General features: G+C 49.0%; 1 long non-coding RNA gene across 4 annotated transcripts in view; it reads left to right on the top strand.

The window, feature by feature from the left end:
• The window catches only part of LOC135968052 (uncharacterized), a 38,045-nt gene extending 26,669 nt beyond the window's left edge, over nt 1-11,376 (top strand). Inside the window, exons 2-3 of one of the 4 annotated variants that reach the window (XR_012426696.1) lie at nt 2,555-2,737; nt 10,685-11,376. This is a non-coding gene — a long non-coding RNA (uncharacterized lncRNA). Of the gene's footprint in view, nt 1-1,080; nt 4,238-10,684 lie in introns of those variants that run through there. The other 3 variants (XR_012426697.1, XR_010582481.2, XR_012426695.1) reach the window with 3 other exon arrangements.
• The last annotated feature ends 9,822 nt before the right edge of the window (nt 11,377-21,198 follow it).

Below are 21,198 nucleotides of genomic sequence, written 5' to 3'. Positions count from 1 at the left end.
GTTCAAGGAGACCAAGTTCAGAGCTGTCACAATGCAGCACCATCCTCACGCGATTATCTCAGGCAGGTTTGAGGGCAAGTGCCCCCGTCACAGCGGGAAAGCTGCCCAGCCCAGCACTTCCTGAGATCACAGACCTTCGCCTTCCCACGTCTTCAATAGTTCCATTACACCGGGAACCAGACAGCAAAACCTAAAACACTTCCTCAAATCTCAAGACAGTCTTTAGACCTCTTTTCCTTGCCCCTTCTCTTACTGAAAAAGCCTATTTTGTAAGCAACCTGTAGTGCTTACCAGAGCTGGGGGGGAAGGAGAGCTGGTGTTGGGTAGACCGAGTTTCCAGCGTGGGGAGACCAGGAAGTTCTGGAGATGGATGGCGGTGATCACAGCACGACAGTGTGAACACACTTAATGCCACCAAACCATACACTTAAAAATAGAGTGCTGTGTAACTTTACCACAATCAAAAGACTGAGAAAAGTCATCTATAATTACTGTCTCCAATATCTTCCATCCTGTAAGTTACATTTGCTTTCGGAAATCCTCAGAGCAATCATGAAAAACTAATACCCTGTCGTCTCTGAAACGCAAAGTCGTTCAAGGGCTTTGGTTATAGGAAAGTAGCTGGAAAGCAAAGCGTCCGTTAGGCACAGCAGCCGTGATAGGACAAACACACGGTAGGAAGGTGGTGGTCATGCTACACACAGATGGGAAGGGTGTGGGGAGCCACAACACCTGATGCTTGGGGAGGCACCTGGGCAGGAGCTGAGAATGTACCAAACACGTTCGATCATGCAACATTCACGGACCCCGAGTCCAGCCACCACCGCTGACATCCACTGTGGCTGGGGTGTCCTCCCAGCCTGTGATGGCTCGCTCCTTCGGTTAACTGCCTTGAATCTACTGGTTCCTCTCCTCATGGGCCTCTTTCCTGTCGTCTTCCTGTCATTTTTCTGTCAGCAAACACATTTCCTGTCATTTTCCTGAACTGACATGACATTTCCTGTCATTTTCCTGAAGTGACATGACATTTCCTGTCATTTTCCTGAACTGACATGTCATTTCCTGTCATTTTCCTGTCAGCAAGCACATGCGTCCAGCCTGACCTTGCTGATGTGCTCCAGCGGCCCTGGACTCGAGCCGCACTGTTCCATCAGTGTGGCATTCGCGAGTTACCTCCTGGGAAATGCCAGGTGATGGTAACATCAACCAGGAGGCACAGCTGAGAAGCAGAACGCATGGTGCGGTGCCCAGAACGTCACGTCCTTGAACAGACGCTCCGTATCTTCTCCTCTCCTGCCAGAGCTTCGCTGTAGGAAGGCGGCCATTCCTCCAGTGCTGCTACTTCCCACACCGGGGAAAGCAAGCTTCAGAAATGAACGGTGTCAAAGAGGGAGGACCCACCAGCAGGGCTACCGGCAGCCAGACAACCGCAGCCCCAGCATTCCCCAGCCACCATGACTGACAGCCCAGGCTCCAGAAATGCACGGCTTCAACCTTAGGAGTAAAAACCCTCCCAATCCAACTATTATTTTCAACAATGGGATTGAGGAATGAGGTGTTCTAACCCTGCCTCTCTCGACAGCACAGATCATCAGATCCCAGTTCTTATAGGATTGGGGAGTGGGGTGGGGTGGGGTGGTTCCTAACCCTGCCCGCCTTCATAGAAAAGAACTTGGATATGATGACCTGTGCTAGATTAGCACTTTGCTTCTGCCATATGCAGTCATCCTCAGCACCAGGAAAAGTCAGAATCGTTGAGTGATGACACCAATACCAACACACGCCGTTCTGCGGCTCTGGTAACTGGCTGCACAGATACAACCCGATAGTGGTGAGGTCTAAAGACATCACCAGTCTTCCCAAGGATTGTGTTCCTGAATATTTTGCGTTTGGAATAACGGTCTTCTTTGCCAGGGCTGAGCCATGCTTCCCTCTCGCCTGGCCTCTGCCTTCACCAGCTTCGTGTGCGCTTCCGGACAAGTGTTTGTGCAGGTGCTATCACTTATTTCCACAGCGAGAATATACACAGACACCACACAGAAATGGGCAACCCCGTTAGGAGCTGTGCAGGGAGATCTAACTCATCCCATGTGCCAAATTCCTGTTGCCATGGAAATTAAACTAACTAAACTAACGTTGCTATGATCTCATCTCTTACTGTACCACTAAAGATCATCCGGGTAAGAGGAATGTGCCTCTGCATAGCATTCAGCTCACATTTACATGTCGGTTTTTCCTGAATATGGTTATGTGAGATAGAAATCAGTAAGATGGGGTATAACATACAGTATAGGATCGTTGTGTCTCCTAGCCTCAAACACTTCAAGATCCTCAGAAAATGAAGTTTAACTCTGGGGACGTGAGTTACATAGTAACTTGTTTTGGATACTATCATATCAACACCAAATAACTTCTTGAATTCCTTTTTAAATTGAAAAGCAATTTACAAAGCACAAAAGCCCCAATATTAAAGAATACAATTCAGTCTTTTTAGCATATTCTAAAAGCTGCACATCAACCACTAGTATGTAATTCCGGGACTTTTTCACCACAGGCCAAAGAAACCTTGAACCCATTAAGAGTCAGCACCTGGCTCCTTCCTTCTACCAGCCCCTGGCAATCACCAGCCAACTTCCTTTTCTCTGGATTTGCCCATTCTGGACACCTGTTGTGAGGAGAATCGTACAGTGCATGACCTTTGGTGTGACCTTCGGTGCTGACATCTTTCACGTCTAAGGTGAGTGGAATCTCAGTGAGTGACCGGTTGACAGACACCTGGACTGTTTCTACTACTATGAATAATGCTGCTGTGAAGATTCAGGCATGACATACTTTTTGGAAAAATGTTTTCAGTTTTCTTGAGCATATGGCTAGGAGTGAAATTGCTGGGTCGTACGGTGATTTCATGCTTTTCTGAGGAACTGTCAGACTTTTCCAAATCAACTGCACCATTTTACTTCCCCTCCCACTAGCAATATATCAAGATTTCAGTTTTCCCCAATTCACCAACATGTCACTGTCCAATACTGGGGTTTTACCCACCCATCACGGTGGTTGTGAAGTGTTATTTCACGGTGGTTTTGATTTCCATTTCTAAGATGACGAATTCTGCTAAACATCTCATGTGCTTTTTAAGGCATTTATATGTCTTTCTTTGGAGAATGTCTATTCAAATCCTTTGTCCATTTTTAAATTGGATTTTTATTAAGAGTTTTTGAATATATTCTTGATATCAGGTCCTTATTGTGATAATGTATCCTGTTCTGTGGGTTGTCATTTTACTTTAATAGTATCCTCTGAATTGAACATTTTTAATTTTGATACCGTCTTTTTCCCTTCAGTTGCTTGTTATAGCTCTAGACGTCTCAGCCAAGGAAACATTGCCTAATCCAACCTAACAGTTTCTCCAGGATTCTCCCCTAAAGGTGTTATGAGCTGAACTGTCCCCCTCCCCCAAGATTCCATGTTAAAGTCACAACCCCAGAAACCCAAAATGTCACTGTATTTACATACAGGGCCTTTAACTTGGCAATTTAGGTCCCATAAGATCTTAAAAGTAGGCCCTGATCCAGTATGACTGGTGTTCTTTTAAGAGAATTTAGACACAGTCCTCAGTGCTGCATACACGTAAGAGAAACCTGTGAGGACACAGAGAAGAAGCTGTCTACACAGCATGGGGTGAGGCCCCAGAGAATCCAACCCTGCCCGCACCTTGATCCCAGGCTTCCAGTCTCCAGAAAAAAGGAAATAAGATGCTATTGTCTAAGTCGCACGGTCTGTGGTGTCCGTTATGGTACCCAGCAGACTGACAGAATGGGTCTCAGTCAGCTCCTTACATTGGAACCATGTTGAGCTTTGCGTGTACGGTGAGGAAGGGTCCAGTCCATCCTTTTCTATGTGGATACCCCAGTTGTCCCAGCACCATTGAGTTGTGAAAGGAAAAAAGTAAAGCAACCCTTGCTGTCCTCTCTCCATCAACAGATTAGAAGATACACTGAAGAATCATGGACAATTTTGTCGGTTTAAGCCAGTGGTTTTCAAACTTTTGGGTCTCAGGAACCCTTTGCACTTTATTAAAGAGCACAAAAAAGCTTTCTCATCAGGCCGGGAGTGGTGGCTGCTCATGCCTGTAATCCCAGCACTTTGGGAGGCAGAGACAGGTGGATCACTTGAGGTCAGGAGTTCGAGACCGGCCTGGCCAACATGGTGAAACCCCGTCTCTACTAAAATACAAAAATTAGCCTGGCATGGTGCCGAACACCTGTAGTACCAGCTACTAGGGAGGCTGAGGCAGGAGAATCGCTTGAACTCAGGAGGCAGAGGTTGAAGTGAGCTGAGGTCACACCACCGCACTCCGGCCTGCGTGGCAGAGCAAGACTCCGTCTCAAAAAAAAAAAAAAAAAAAAAGAACATAATTTAGTTTCTTTTACAAGGATAAAGTCATTACATCTTAACACAGTCTTAAAGAAGAAACCATTTTCCAAAATAAGCAGCAGCGTGGCAACAGTTTGTACTACTGTGAAAACACCTAACATCTCTGCACCTCAGACAGCAGGATTCTCATGCCTGCATGTGCGTTCAGTGGGCTGCAGAGCCATGGCTGAAGTTTATGAAGAAAGTCCGACCCCATACTGATATACAATTAGGAAGCAGTATTTTCATTGTGTTTTCAGATCATTTTAGGTATTCTCTGCTGCCAAATGTAACAAGTGGCACTTCCGTACAGGCTGTCTGCAACACAGAGTCTGTGCTCTGGTCGACGGGCCTTTCTGCCCCAATTCCTTCTAAGTCGACTGGTCCGTCTTGCACTTGAATGGCTTTTACCAGCACACGATTTTGTAATCACACATTGGTTAGAAAATACTGGTTCAGAGTTATGAGCGGCTTCCACGTTTCATTATATGTCCAAAAAAAAAAAAAACCAAAAAAACCCCACATCAGTATCACCATTGATCACATGAGAAAGTGGTGGACACAAGATTTTTATGTTTTAATATTCGCTGGAGAGCTCAAATGTCTATCATTGGGAAAAATGTAAGGTACTTTCCTTGAGATGAAAGTCATTTTGTTCATTTTTCAGGCCACACCTGCAAATACCTCCATCTGAAGTGGCATCTTTTGTAAGTCATTCTTTATATAAAGGCGGCCGTTAGTGGAAGAAGTGGTTCTGCAGGTTCATAGTTCAGAGACACCAGTGCTCTCCCAAGAGATAACCATAAAATCCACAGAAGACGCACCTGTGCGCACTTCCTGTTTCTCACTCAGAACATTCCAGAAGGAACCCTGAATCCCAATGCCACAGCGGGACTGACGTTTGCTCTCACCCACACAATAAACCCAGGGAGCTCCCCCAGCCCCCACCCCGAGGCCACAGCCTTGGTCCTCTATCTGGTCTAGGGGGGCTCCTGCAGCTCCAGCCTAACAGGGAACAGAAGGCACCCACATGTCACAAAGCCCTCCCAAGGCCCAGCGAGCACTTCTGCTTATGTGCCAGCCAAGTGCGTTTGACAATTCTACAGCCAGCTGTACGGCAGGTAGCGAGGTACCCAGCAAATACTCAGGGCTCACGTTACTAAGGAAGGTGCACAGCGAGGTACCCAGCAAGTACTCAAGGCTCACGTTATGGAGGAGGAAACCAGGCAGATAGTGAGGTACCCAGCAGGGTTCACGTTACCCAGGAGGAAAGGAGGGTAGAGACAAGGGGGCTGGAACAGTCTGTCATAAGCTTTAGCATTTACAAGGCTCGCTGAAGATTATCTGATTTGATCGTCACAACAGCTCACAAGATAGGCAGAGGCAAGACTATTTTCACTTCATAAAAAGAGATCCCGAGAACTGATGATGACCACGTGCTCTTCCCACAGGCTCCCAGAAATCCTCCTCAAATCATCTCTCAGTTGTATACATGTGATAATATCTCAGTCACGTCCCCTCTCTGCAGGGGAATTTTACTGCCGCCCTGCTGTTCCTTCGCACCCCTGCCCTCTCCTGCATTTCAGCCATGCCCACCATCCATGAGGAGTCTGCACCACCCCACCCCCGCTGCTGCTGATGGCTTGGGTCACGCTTACCTTTCATTTCCACCTACAGGGACCTGTTCTTCCTTCAAATGCAGCTCAAACTCACTCATTGTGTGAAGCCTTTCTGTCATGTGTAAAATCAGTCTGTGGAATGCTTCATTTAGGAGGTGCTTATGTTGCCTCATTGGCTGTGATCAGGACCAAATTCTGAGCAAACCAGGTGGTCCCCTCTCCCCATCTCTGCTCCAGTGCACTTAAAACAAGGATTCCTGGAAGCATCTTTTTAGTCCAATTCATGCATGAGTCTGCCCCACACACTGCAGAAAAGCCCTGGTGGTCGGTGGTCAGGGCTCAGGGCTGCCCAGGTAGGTAAGGAGAGCTTAGTGCCCTCTCTGGAGTTGTCGCTCAGAGACCCACGGCTGGAAGGGAAGAAACTTACATCCTGTGAAACCTCTAGGCCCCGAGACCCACTCAGGAGTGGAAAACGGGGAAGGAGCCTTGAACAGACCCTCGGGAGGGCAGACAGTGGGAGCCACGGAGGCCACCAGGAAGGAGGGAGGCAGGCAGTGAGGCCACAGGTGATGTGGCCGGGAGGGAGGTGTTGTGACCAGAGGTGAGGTGGTGGGCGGATGACACGGCGTGCTGTGGGGAGGAGATGTGGCCAGGGCAATGTGGCCAGGGAAGACGACACAGCTGGAAGGAAGTGACAAGAGGGGTCTCCAGGCCCCAGACTGTGCCTGATTTATAGATGACATTTTACTTAAGATATTATATCTAACTTTAAAGAAAAGTAGCAATTTCGAACCATTGTGTACATTTAAAGCACGGTACAAATTGAGCACATTTCCCAAACCAAAGAACAGGGCATTGAAGAAAAAATTCATTTAAGATCAGAAATAGAGAGATCCTACAGCTCTTCCAGTCCAATCCCCACCCTATCGTGAATGGGGGGAAAAGGAAGTAGATTCTAGTCAGTCAGAATTAAAGGCAAAACCGATCCACTTTACTTTCTAGACAGAAAACAAGAAGCTCATCAAGGAATCCCTACAAACAGTACCTTTAGTAGTTCCCGAAATGCAAAATTCACCTACAAATTAAATCAACTGCTAAGTGTGTATAGAGTAATTTTTTTCATTATTGCCTTCCTCATCTGCAGGGGCTTTTTTAGACCTTGTTTCCCCTTAATTGCCTCCAACACCCAGGAAATTTAAACCTCACAAGTAAACTGTGTCTCGATTCATGCCCAGCGTCCTTTGGAGCAGACAGTCCGTTGCTCTAAGACGTTCTTGTCACCTAAGCACCGAGTACAGCCTGAGAACGCACAACACGCACTCACACAAACTCAGACAGTCAACAGGTGAGATACGGCACATGAGGAGGAAGACAAGATAAATGAGCTTCACTGACACCCCCAGATCCGACAAGAAATGACACACGCAGCCTGCTCTGGTGCAGGTGACTCCTGGAAAACAGCCAAGGACAGCATTTGGAGAAGCAGCACCGCAGGCCAGGAGGGTCTGGGGGCTTAAGAAGGGAGGGGCGCCCCGACCAGGTACTGGGGGATTCAGAAGGGAGGGGCTCCCCGACCAGGTGGCTGGGGGATTCAGAAGGGAGGGGTGCCCCGACCAGGTGCTGGGGCTTCAGAGGGGATCGGTGCCCCGATCACTTCCTGGGGGCTTCAGAGGCAAGGGGTACCCTGACCACGTGCTGGGACTTCAGACGAGAAGGCACCCCGACCGGGTCCTGGGGGCAGCAGGACAAGCCCAGGGTTCCGTCGTCACTTTCACTCCCTACTCCCGAATCTCGCCCTGAAGTTGCAGCCAGTCCAGGTATTCATTTACCCATAAAATTAAGTATCTGTGAGTAACACAAGTCACTAATCCACACAAATCTGAGTCCACAGATACCTCCCAGAGACGCCACCATCCCTTCTGGTAGAAGAACAGCCCAGGGGCCCACGCTGCTAAGAAGGGAGACTGTCTCCAGCCTGACGCTGCAGAGTCCTCAACACAAAGTCTACCTTCTGGAACCGTGCCGTCTCCTACAGAGGCAACTAGGGACATGTAGGGTTTTTAAAAATCTTTTTTTTTTCTTAAGACAGAGTCTCCCTCTGTCACCCAGGCTGGAGTGCAGTGGCTCGATCTCGGCTTGCTGCAACCTCTGCCTCTCGAGTTGAAGTGATTTTTCTGCCTCGGCCTCCCGAGTAGCTGGAATTACAGGCGCCTGTCACCGCGCCTGACTATTTTATTTGTATTTTTAAGTACAGATGGGATTTCACCTTGTTGGCCAGGCTGGTCTTGAACACCTGACCTCACATGATCCACCCGCCTCGACCTCCCAAACTGCTGGGAATACACGCATGAGCCACGGTGCCCGGGCCATATAGCTATTTAAATTTGACTAAAATTAAATAAAATTAGAAGTTCTCATTTACACTTCAAACATTCAGTTACCCACAGGCGGCCACTGACCAGAGGCTGGTAGAGATGTCACACTCCACACTGCAGAAGGATCTAGGGACGAAATGGCTCTAAGATCATCTCGACATCTTTATGTTGAAGCTACTGAAGTTTTATTCTGATTATTATAGACATCAGCATTCTCCCACTTAAAAATGTCAGTGCTATTGCAATGATCAGATCTGTGACTTCCCATCAGCTCTTCTCTTCCTGGACAGATAACTGTAGAGCATCTGCACTCTGCCTCCACACTAAGGGGTAGTAGAAGGCTCCGTGTAAAATCAGGGGGAGAAAAAAAAATGAATCCCTAGTCCGCCTCCCCCCCTACGATTTTGTGAAACTCCTCTTAATATGCAGAATAACTGCCAGAGTTGCAATAAAGAAGCATCCCTTGACCAGGAAGCAGCAGGGAAGCAAGAGGAGGGAGATGCAAAGACCCTCCGTTCCCTCTGGGACCCCAGGCCCAGCCAGGACTGAGAAGGGCCGCACAGCCCGGCAGACCCGCACACCTGATGCGAACCATACACACGGCTTCCCTGGGCCTCGGTCCCCTGCTCTGCCCTCACTGGCCACTATGGCTCTGGGTAGAGGCAGCTCCCTGAGCCCCAACACCCACAGCCAGTCCCCTCCTTGCAGGTCTCAGCTGTGCTCTCACTGCCTCCCTGACGCTTCTCATCATCCGCGTACCGTGTCCACTCTACCCCACAGCCCTTGCTACAGCCCACCCCACCATGGAGCCTAGCACACAGCAGGTGCCCGAGACGCCCCAGTGGGCGGGCATGCCAGGGTAGGGCTTGGAGTTCCAAGGGCCTGGTCCCGCATCACACCACAAACGCCACGGAGGCTGTGGAAGGGGTCCAGGTTTCAGGCCTGTACTCAGCTTCTCCTGGCCCCCGAGGCCAAGAACCTAGCAAGGGAGCGCAGCCGGAAGCAGGGTCCCAAACCCCCTTCATGCTCCTCAAGAGGAAGGGGGCTTCGGGGCACAACCCCACGAGCGTCTTCCTCCTGCCAGGCTGCCTGTCACAGCCCCGACACCTTCACAGCAGGGAAACCCACTCCTGTGAGGAGAAAACCACCAAGTACCACAGGAGCCACGTCCCCCGCAGCGTCTGCTGAGCCCAATAGCGACGGCAGCAGCCGGGCCCCCACTCAGCACACACCGACTCCGAACCCGCCACGCACACCACAAGGCCGACCATCTTGAAGCTCAGCTTCCACTCGTCAGGGCCCTCCTTCCAGGAGAGCTCGGCATGTCTATCTTCCCTGGGCTCACAGAAAGGAGTGGGACCCAACCCCGAGTGTGCACAAAGTTAAGCTCCCACTAGCTGTGCAGACAACCTCCCTAGCCCTGGACTGAGAAGAGGCCAAGCGCAAACAGCCATATTTTGCCCGCACAGGTACGGAATTCAGTCAGCTCTCTCAATGAAGTCGTGACAGGTCAACTCCAGGCTCCTCAGTGCTCTGGGGTTCACCTCGGGCCACTGCACCTTTGAAACGTGGCTGTGGACTCCTCTAGGGTGCTCACTTTCACGGCCCATTTCATTCAGACACTGCAGGCCCCTACCGTGGTGTCAATACCCAGGACACCCCTGCTGGCATCCTCTGAGATGCTGCTGCAGCTGCAGCTGCTATGATCTGAGAACAGCCATGCACAGGCATCAAAGGGAGGACTTCTCAAGTCTCCTCCAGGGGCAGTGACTACAGCTTTGAAAGACGTTGCACTGAATCCTGGGTGAGCCTGGCTTGGTCCGCAATCTAATCCGGGTTGCTGGGGAGACACACTCTGTTGTAATTGACAGAGGCTGTGGGTGGCAGCTCTACCAAGACTGATAATTGCAACTAGTCTGAGATTTACTATCCATACTTTCTATTTGATGTTTCAAAGGAAAGCATCGTGAAGTTCCAGTAGCAAGGAATTTTCTACAATCTATCACATTAAGATACAGAAGAAATGTAGCTAAAATGTTCATAGGGTCTATGCAGAGGAAGAGATGGGTCTATTTCAGGAAAAGTGCTTGCTGGCTTTTTAGAAACAGTGAAATCCCTGACAAGTAAAAGGTTGTTTATACTTTTTCTTTGGAACAGAGGGAAAGTTCTTTCTTATTATTTGAATACATTAACTATATTTAAGTGTTCTGGTAGACTGAGTATTAAATATTCAAAAGGAAGTAATTCTGTTTGGTCTATTTCATTCTTTAAATGTAGCTTTCAAAAACTGACAAATACCTGGCCGGGTGCAGTGGCTCACGCCTGTAATCCCAGCACTTTGGGAGGCCGAGGCTGGTGGATCACGAGGTCAGGAGATTGAGACCATCCTGGCTAACACGGTGAAGCCCTGACTCTACTAAAAACGCAAAAAATTAGCCTGGTGTGTTGGCGGACACCTGTGGTCCCAGCTACTCGAGAGACTGAGGCAGGAGAATGGCGTGAACCTGGGAGGTGGAGCTTGCACTGAGCCGAGATCACATCACTGCACTCCAGCCTGGGCGACAGAGCAAGACTCCATCTCAAAAAAGAAAAAATAAATAAAAAGTGGAAAACCCCCCATATCTGCCCTGGCTCCGGCCATCTCCATGGAGTGGACAGAGCTTGAGAAAAGCTCACTGTGGAGGCGTAGAAGGCCAGGCCGGGCCGGGCCTTTGCTCAGCAGATGAGCAAGAGGGTCAGCCATCCTAGTGAAGAAGCCCATGTTTGCTATGTTACTGATGATACCCACATAAATTTCTATTTGCCTCCCACACAGACCTGGGATCTATGTTTGAGCAAGCGACGCATACCAACAGTCCCTCCATGCCATCATTTCCCTGACCTCCTCCAGAAAAGCCAGGCCAGGCAGCGTCCCCACACGGGCACTGGGGCCCAGGAAGATCCTGGTCCTGCCCCTCTTCTCTCTCGTCCCTGCAGCACCCTGGCTTGCTGTGGAAGCCCAGCAGTGCTGGCTGAACCCACGTTCACCTGGGGCATTCAGGAGAAGCCTCTGTGCAGAAATCAACTGGGAAGGAGGGCTGTGTGTGCTGGTGCTGGCAGGTCACCCCAATGGATTTGCAGAACTCAGTTTTCAACACAGGTGCGCCACCAAGTCCCTCAAGCCCTTTGTGAGCCTAGAGCCACAGAGCCATTTGCGGCATTCTCACAGTCTCTAACAACCCTGCACAGAGGCCCTGTTTTTCCAAAGGACCATAAAATTTTCCGTGTAGACAAAGTTTGACATAATGAAATAAAGTGAAGTCACCACTTCTATTTTCTATTAATCCATTCATTCAAACAAGTATCTCTTGAGTATGTGCATCGAATACTGTGGAATTAGGATTTAGTCCATGCCTTCAAGAAATATACAGCACAGAAGAAAAGGTATAGCTTGTAACTAACAGTGCTGAACAGGCAAGAAATAAACATCATAGAAGGAAAGGTAGAGCTTGTAACTAACGTCATAGAAGGAAAGGTGTAGCTTATAACTAACAGTGGTGAACTGGACAGAATTTCACAGGCTCATCAGGAGCCACTGAGGAGGAAGCCATGATTCACATCCACCTGCAGTAGATAAATGTTTCCCGGATAAAGTAACTTTTCTACAGTGATATCTGCTCCTTATTGTTTAATCCTGCTCGATAGGGTATTAAATTACCACTTTATGTGCTGCTTATATAAAATACATCATTGTCAGGGGAGGTTATAAAATAATACTTCACACAAGCTTGGGCTGTGAATGGTGCGAGGCAATGGGACGATGTGTTCCCGTGTTCTCGAGACGCAGAAGGGTCAAGACCCTGCTTCCCTTCTCCTCCCCACCGCCCTGTTCCCAGATGAGGGGTGGAGGCAAGGCCGCCGTGCAGTCCTAGAGCTGGCTCCAGGGCCAGGACACCACGCCCAGACTCTCTGTGCCCCATGTGACAAATACAGACTGTGGGGCAATCACCAATTTACCTGGCAGTGGGGAGAGTCCTTCATCAAAAGCCTGTGCTTCCAGGAGCCAGGACAAAGCAGGAGCCCCTAGGAAAACAGTTCCGGGTGCTCCTGAAACCTGGGCAGAGTCACAGTCTGGCAGGAAGCACCAGTGATGCAGGTGTGCCCAAGACTGGGAGGATGGCCAGATGCCTGGAGAGCAGACCGGCCTGCAGGAGATGACACCTCTCTCTGGTTCATTAGAGATAGACAGTCTGGGCTTCACTTTTGTATGTGGAGTCTCACAGTACAGAAATATCACAAAGGGATTAGACTTCGTATACCCCAATTTTTTTAATTAAAAAAACACAATTATTTCAACTAATTCTAAATCCAACAAAGAAAAATAAATAAGTATATAAACGCATACCTCCAAAATGTAAACCACAATCTCTTTACCCATAGGAGACCCAATATTTAGTTTACCTTTTCTTCAGTATTATCACGTTTTTTTTAAGCCATTACTGAGGTGTCTCCTCACCGCTCCTATGAGGAGGTTCATGGGCTCTTCAGGGCTCTTTTTTTTTCATCGTTTTTTAGATTTAAGGGCAGGATCATTTTCCCACACTTGCTTGCTTCCCTGATCACCAATTTTTCACAAGGACATCATTGTGCCTCAGAAAACCTAGTAACTGAACTTCATTAAAAGTGAAAACAATAAGGACATGTTGGCTGCTATGACAGCATCCTCAGTCACCGAATCTCCCTGGGGGACCCGACACACCCCCAATCTCCTTGGAACCCCAGCATGCAGGTATCGCTGTGGCGGACAGGACTGACCTACCCTGGGGGGGCATGAAAGCAAAGAGAAGAGAAAGCAGGTGACTCATTTAGGAAACTTCGGTGATTCTCTCGAGTCATGTTTCTCAAGGTGTCAGGGGAGAGCCACATGCAGGGAACCTCCTTGGCCTGGCAGGTGGCAGACTCCTGGGACCCTCCTCAGACACGTTAATCAGAGAATCTAAAGGCAGGCAGACTCTGAAAAGTATCTGTAAAGGAAGGACTTAGCTCTGCTGTGACCCCACTACACATGGGGTCACGCAGGATGCCGCTTCCGGCGTCCAGTCTCCATTTCACTCTCCTGGGAGGAACACCCGTCAAGTCACAGAGCACGGTCTTCAGCGAACACCTTCCTGCGCGACCTCCACTGTCTCCCAGCCCTGCAGGAGTAGCCGCCGAGTAGGGGAAACAAGTCTTTGCTCCTGACCTGGCCACCTTGACGCTGGGCATAAGACCAGCACTGCTACGTCTCTGGGGAAAGGAGCGGCCCTGGGCAGGAATGCACTTGGCAGCCCCGGGGAGTGGCCAGGTGTGGAAGACCAGGCCTCTGCCCACAGACACGTCAGCACAGCATCCTGGAGCAGAACCTCCAGCCCAGCTGAGCCTACAGATGGCTGCAGCCCTGGACAGCATCTTCACAGTGACCCAGGGGACCGGGCCAGAGCAGCTCAGCAGGGCTGCCCTGAATTTCCAACCTGAAGAAGCTGTACAGTCGTACGTGTATGTTGCCTTAAGCCCCTAGGTTTTGGGGTCACTTGTCACACAGCGACAGACAGTGGATGTGCACGGACTCCCAAGGCCACGATGGCCTCTGCCAGCCTCACCCGGGCTGTCTCATCTGTTCCCGTGACATCACGTTTCTCAGAGCCAAAGGCTGCAGGGTCCCCTCTTTTCTTCACGACGTCGTTACAAGCTCACGATACAAACTGAAAATACCCAATATGTAAAATACAACGTATGACGCAATACAGGGTGAACGCGCAGGCACATACACAGGCGAAACAGGTGTATGAACACACGAACAGGTGTACACGCATGAAAGAGGTGAACGTGTGAAGGTGTACACGCGTCAAACACGCGTGCATATACACATGAAAGCACCAGACATGAAGGGCTGTCTTTGGGAGCCTGGTTTTTAGACATCTCCCTCACCCTTTTACATCTGCACGATCACAAACACAGCACACCACAGTACTGAGGGGAAGCCCCAGCTTCTCATGGGGGCACATGAGGCTTTTTATTTATGCCACAGGTTGCATCACTACATCCTAGAACTGCAAGGCCCCCCACTGCCAGGACTGAGTCAGGTCCACCCTGTGCTCCAAGGACCAGGCTGCCTGCCATCCCATACGGACCTGCCCCTCAGATGGTGCAGCTGCTTCTAAAACAGAGGCTCAGGCCCACCCAGAGACCTGCAGTACCTGTTATTAAATCAAGACTTGGCTGTGGGTAAACGTGAAGATTTTTATTAAACATGACTCTGGAACATTCAAAGGACCATAACTGAATGCTCCTTTCACAGCCACGGCGTGTCCAGACGCTCATGGAGAAGGCCAGGGCGTGGGAACCCACGGAGCCCCGACAAAGCAGACTCGGAGCTGAGTGGCGCAGTTAGCACCGATTGTTTGACACTTGCCTTTTATATTCAGATTAAAATAAAAAACAAGACGCAAAAGTAGCTCACATTCTATTTCAATTCTCTATTTTTGTAGCAACTGGGCCCCTTTCCCTCTGCTTTCCCAGCCAAGCGATAAATAGGCCCAGCTGGGATTTGTCAAAGTCTGGACCTCTGTTGTAGAGTAAGTGAGGAGGGTAGGGAGGGGAGCAGGAGTGGTGAGGAGGATTTGGGGATAGGGAGGGACAGAGGAAAGGAGAGAGAGAGAGAAACCCCCGAGGACTGGAGGCAGGAGGGATGCTCCCTGGCAGCCTCAGGTTCCCCATTCCAAGGTAACTGAGCTGGCATCACGCACGCGGTACCGTCATATGACTTGGCTGACACACGCCAGAATTACAAGAAAATGCTTGAGGAGAAGACTAAGCACCAGCATCTTCAGATTAAGGTAGTGTCCCGGTTTCACGCTTGCCTAGTATGACATTGTACAAATTGTAAAGATAACACATTTTCTTACCAGCCACGCTGTTCCCCAAATACTAACTATAACAAAGATTAGACAGCATCTGAGTACTGAGCGTGTGTTAAGCCCGGTGAGGTAGGCATCATTTACTTTGCTAGACAAAGAAACCGGCTCTGAGAGAAACTTCCTGAGGCCAGGCAGCTGTCTCCAAACCCACCTCGTGCCTCCTGACCCTGAAGGTGGAGGACCCAAGTCATTCACGTCAATAATTTACCTACATGCATGTCAGATTGAGATTCAGCCCCCAGATCTAATCATCTCTATGCAGGAATGTGTCAGGAAGGTATACAATTCTATGAGTTCGACCTGGGGGAACAAAGGCAGGCACCCTCGACACAGATGTAGGGCGGAGGTGGGCGCCCAGCGCAGGAGCATGTCCAGCCCTGCCCAGTCACACAGCCACCCTGCCATGCCAGTGCAGGAGCCGCCACCGCGTCTCGGGGAAAAGCAGCTTCTCCTGCACAGGAATCTACCCTTCAAAGTGTGTTCCTGAGAAGGTGTGGACCAACATCTCAGAAATCAGACACCGTGTAACACGCTTATCTATACAGGCTGCCTATGTCAGGGAATCACCAATAATTCCCATCTCGCCATCAATTATTTCTGGTAAATACTGGTTATTCTAAGTTAACTGAGGCAACACAAGAACAATATAATGGAAATGTCAGAGTCAATCAGCTCCATCTGCTGAAGAGCTGGGACTAAAGATGAAACCTAAGGAATCCTGGAGAACGCAGCAGGATCCCAGACCCCGCGGACCACCCCGGCATCCTTCCACAGGAGAGTTAGTCGTGGGGCCAAGGAACGGCTTTCTAAGGAATCTCAGAGGATCTCAAGGTCTTGAAAGTTTAATGGGAATTGAATATTTGCATCTGAGTCACACGAGCACATTAAAAGTAAAATTTCCTCTTTCCACTAGAATTATGAGCTTGCGGTGGTGACACTGGCTGTATCCCATGCTCGTGAGATGTTTGGGCACAGCCGTGCATCTCTGGTGAATCATTTATAATAATATGAAAGAAGTGCTTGGGCCCTCGATCCAGGACCACAGACCCCACCAACGAGGGTCTAAACAGGACAAGCATCGGCCTGGAGAGGCTGGTGTCCGTGGGGGCTGGGAGGAGCACCAAGGAAACTCAGGGGCAAGCCCCACCCAAGCTCGGCATGTCCTACCCCACGCAGTCGACATCAGCCACAGGGATCTTTTGTTCTTTTTTGTTCAGGAAGGAACATATTAAAAAGCCCGGGGCCCAGGGCCTGGACTCCTCAAAGCTCTCCACAGAGCCGGGTTAATTGGCACCTTCCGTCATGTTAAAATCAACTATATATGGCTGCTGAGGGCATCTCAGAGCAGGTGCAACGCTGAGCTTTCTTGCTGTCTGGGGAAAGCAGGAATTCCAGGCCTCTGCCTTCCTACCTCCCCAGAGGCTCTAGCCCAGATGAGCTCAACTTCTCCCAGGTAAGGAGCACAGAAAAGCTTCCCACATGCCCCTCAGGTCACACACGAGCGGTGCAGATCCTTGCACCTTGGCACGAGCCCTCCCAGAGGCAGAAGCCCAGCCCTGTGGCCCCGGCCTGGCAGGAGGCAGCTGCTGGGGCCCCTGCTCAGGGTTCAGCACAGCGAGGTCCAGCCACAGCAGGTGAGACATCCACCATCCGGCCATTCATCTTTAACCTAAAACAGACACAGGAATGCGGCAAAGGGTTCCTTCCCCTGACAAACCCATCCTTCCTGTTCTCATCTCTCCCTCCTGCCCCAGTACTGCGCCCAAGGCCTGACTCCCAGTTTCACAGGGAATCCAAGACAATTAAGATTTTGAGAAACTGGGAGCTACACAGAAAATGAGTCGGTAAAGCCAGTGTCCACTGATCCTCCCCTCCCCACAGCGGAGAACAGTCCTCGGGATAAAACCCACGGGGCTGGGAAGACGCGATCAAGGTGGGCAGGACAGAGGAGCCACAAAGCAGGTGGTTCGGAGAACAAGGCCACGTGAACACAAAGCTAAAGTGCTCAGCGGCTGGAAGACAAAACACAGGAGACAGAAACACTGACCATTTAAAAAGAAAAGAAAAAAAAAGCCTCACTCTTAAGAGTCCATCAAGATTTAAGTTCTCAAGTCACAATGTATCAGCACAGACTTCTCATAATGCCTGAAACTTGGCGCAGTAAACACGTGAATCAGTTCTCCCAAGTCCATCGTTTTCTTTGATGAGACTCTTGAGTCTCAGGCTGGTTTCAAAGTAAGCCCTTCTCTGTTTGTTGATGACTTAATAATTAACATACTGGAAAACACATTGACTTCCAAATTAATCTGCTAATAAAATATTAATTACTACACTGGCTGTCATCCACAGAAAAAAACACAATCACTTTCTGGTTTTAAAAACATTAGAATTCGAAGCCCCTTTGCCCATCTGAACAGCCCCTGCTTTTGACAAGGGCATTCCAAAGCTAATCTGAAAAACCAGTCCAGGCCATGATCGCTGGGGGGTCGGACTTGCCTCATCACCCCACCTCCCTTCTGGAATTAGACAGAACTTAGACGCTTAGTCTGATGGGAAACATTTACAATCTATTCTCTCCAAAGCTACCTGGAGGATTTCCTCCACATGACAAAGCCTTGGTCTCCACAACCCCTTATCTGACAACTCTCTTAACCAACTGTCAATCAGGATATTTTCAAATCTACCTATGACCTGGACACCCCTGCTTCCAGTTGTCCCACCTTTCCAGACCAAACCCATGTACATCTTACATTTATTTGATCGATTGTCTTATGTCTCCCTAAAAGCTATAAAACCAGGCTGGGCTCTGACCAACTTGGGAATACGTTCTTAGGATCTCCTGAGGGCAGTATCAAGGGCCATGGTAACTCATTTGGCTCAGAATAAATCTCCAAATGCTTCACAGAGTTTGACTCTTTGCTGACACGGTACCTTTCATGGGTATTCATCTGGGGGACTCACAATCAACCGGAGGCATCAGTTGCCCACTGTGCAGAAGTCTCTGCAGGACTGAGCCTCTGGCACGGGGACTCCAACCCCTGAAGCAGCAGCTCTCCCACGTCCCACGGCCTGATAGACCTGCACCTCCCGGGCTTCTCATTTCAGAGTCTCAGCAACAAATCTACCAAACGTGATCAACATCACAGAATATTCCTCGGGGCTTTTGGCTGTTGTTTCTCCCCAAGTTTACTCTAGAACCAGAATGGCAACACTCGGAACAGGATGGTTCTCAATCACCGACCCTCCTGGTAAATACACTGTCTCCAAGGCCCTTTCCCGCCAGTCACAGCTTCCTTCATGTCAGGCTCGAAGACCACCTCCCCAAGAAGGAAACCTCTTCAATCCAGCAATCACAGCTCCTGTTCCCATCTAGAGCTTGTCTGCCAGGAAGGGAAGACTCCTCAATTCCAGAGACAGCAGGTGCCACAAACTCAGGGTATTAGCCAATGTGAAGGCAAACACTCATGAAATTAATAGACTTTTTCCTCCTTCGATACTGACGTTTTCTCTTCTGGAGGTCAGCCAAGGCCATCTGCACGAGTCACGAGCGTGATGGCTCCAGCCCCTCCTTCAGTGTCAGGAGTGTGGCTCCACTCTGAGACCCTCCTGCATCAGCCAGGCCGTGCACCTGTTCCCACGACTGCTGTCAGCGGACTACAGCGATTCTAAGATAGTCAGCAAGCTGACGTTCCGAAGGAAGCATGTTAAAGAAAAATGTGTAAGTTTTATTGCATGAAATCAGCTACATCTTTTGCTACTCCAGAGGCTTGTTTTGCTTTCCTCAAGGTTCTCTACAATGATCCTGACAGTCAAGGTTCCCAGTTACAGGCAGAGGTTTGGGCAGGCCGCGTCTGATGTGTAACACACACAGAGGATCCACGTCAAAGGATTTTCCCTGTTCACCAACATCATCAGGACAAACTTTAAACAGTAATAATCTGCCTGTCGGGAAAACTGAGCTCACTTGAGGACTAATGCAACAAATGTATTTGACAAAGTTGCAGGTGGACGTTTTAGTGAATGAATCACTATTTCAAGGAGGATAAAGGCTCACTATTCAAAGGCACGTTTTTGTCAAGTTTTCTAATTTCAGCTTCATGCATTTAAATCATGAAGTGAGACTTGTACCTGATACATTACAGAATCTCTACAAAATAGACAAAATTCCAATTCTGTACCTTCACTCTCATTCTTTTCCATATATGTACAGATGGTCGTAATTTAAGTTGGCATTCCAACAGGATTTCTAAATTAAACTGTCTTCTACTTTAAACACTACGTGTTAAACATTACACGTTCCATTGTTCAACATTTATAGCAGGGTCTGTATGGCCCATTTTAAAGATTTCTTCCTCACTAAAAACAAGCGTTTAAACAATAAATGGTCTACTCTAAAATATTCCAGAGACAGAAATACATTTGGAGAGTGGACACACTTAACACAGAAGTCCGCAACATCAAACAGGCACAACCAGCAGTGAGGGTGGAAAGGGCGCCATGTGAGTGCCCCTAAAAACACACACAAGCCTGGCTGCTTAAAAGGAATGAATATAGCTCAACACTCCCATGTGAACATTGATGTGTCTACTGCCTTACAGAATCCTCCTAGCTGAGCTGCAGGAATCTTCTTTGGAACCTTTTCTCACCTACACTGCCTACAGGTGCCCACTGGGCTCCCTGGGCAGTATCATATCTTTGTTTAGAATATCACACTATTTGGAGGCCTGTTTAATCCCAAGTCAGAGCCTTATCATAACTCAGACACCATCCCTCAGGGCTTGTGGGCTAACTTCGGCTAATGCAGGCTGCTCCACAGTGCCCTGCAGATGGGCTTGGTGCATCCACACGATTTTAAGATTTGGGGCTGCCGTTTTCTGCAGTCACAGATGCGGACTTACATATTCATCATGACTGAAGGCAGCACGTATTTTTATGTTCCTTCTCTAATGGTAATAATCATGGCAACATTTCCTCGATCCTTAGAAAAGCCTCCTAGCAGCAGTTGCATTCCACTCCCTTCCTTAAAATTAATAGAATTTACCAAACTAGGTGAAATCAGTCTTCATGAGAAAGTGAGAAATCAGTGTTCACACAATGGCATAGTAGCTGGGCATAGAGTGTACGTCAACATCCCAAACTAAGCACCCATCAGTTATTCCCAACTTGCAGGAAAGCTAGAAAAATTAGAAGGCTTAAAACATAATTATAAATGAAAATAACAAGAAATCAAAGTTTTTGAGGAGCATTTGTTAGCCAAGCAAGGAAAGCCATTACCCAGTGCTGATTACATTGCATTTGATTACAGCAGCCAAAGACGTGTCAAGAGGAAGAGACTTTTAAAGATTAGTCTTTCGGTAAGAATGGTTGCTTAACAAGTTCAGACTACTGGGTTACACCAATTATCAATTAAAAAGCAAGGCAAACTAGTGTGAGTCATTTTCCTTAATCCTTAATGCGTCAAAAATTACCACATTGGCCAAGCTGGTCTCCAACTCCTGACCTCAGGTGATCTGCCCGCCCCGGTCTCCCAAAGTGCTGGGATTACAGGCGTGAGCCACCACGCCTGGCTGAGAACTGTTTGACAGAGGCTGAGGGGAGGCTCCTGTCCCTTCCTGGGACATCCGCATCCCACCCAGTTTCCCATACCGACTGTGACACTCGAAGCATCACAGCAAGGGCAGCTGCATTCCCCGCAGTTCTCTGCACTCATGCCACAGCTGCGTGAGCAGCCGCAGCCCTGGAGCTGCCACTCAGCCTTATCGTGCTGGCACAAGCACATCAGAAACTACCAAGCCCCCAAGAGGGAGGATTGGGGACCCAGGGGAGTGAACCAGGAGGGAGGAATGTGGCCCAGGA

The sequence above is a fragment of the Macaca fascicularis genome, chromosome 17, assembly GCF_037993035.2.
Source record: "Macaca fascicularis isolate 582-1 chromosome 17, T2T-MFA8v1.1".
NCBI classification, from domain to species: domain Eukaryota; kingdom Metazoa; phylum Chordata; class Mammalia; order Primates; family Cercopithecidae; genus Macaca; species Macaca fascicularis.
The sequence above is the reverse complement of the archived record's forward strand: the minus strand, read 5'-3'. Positions and strand labels throughout refer to the sequence as shown.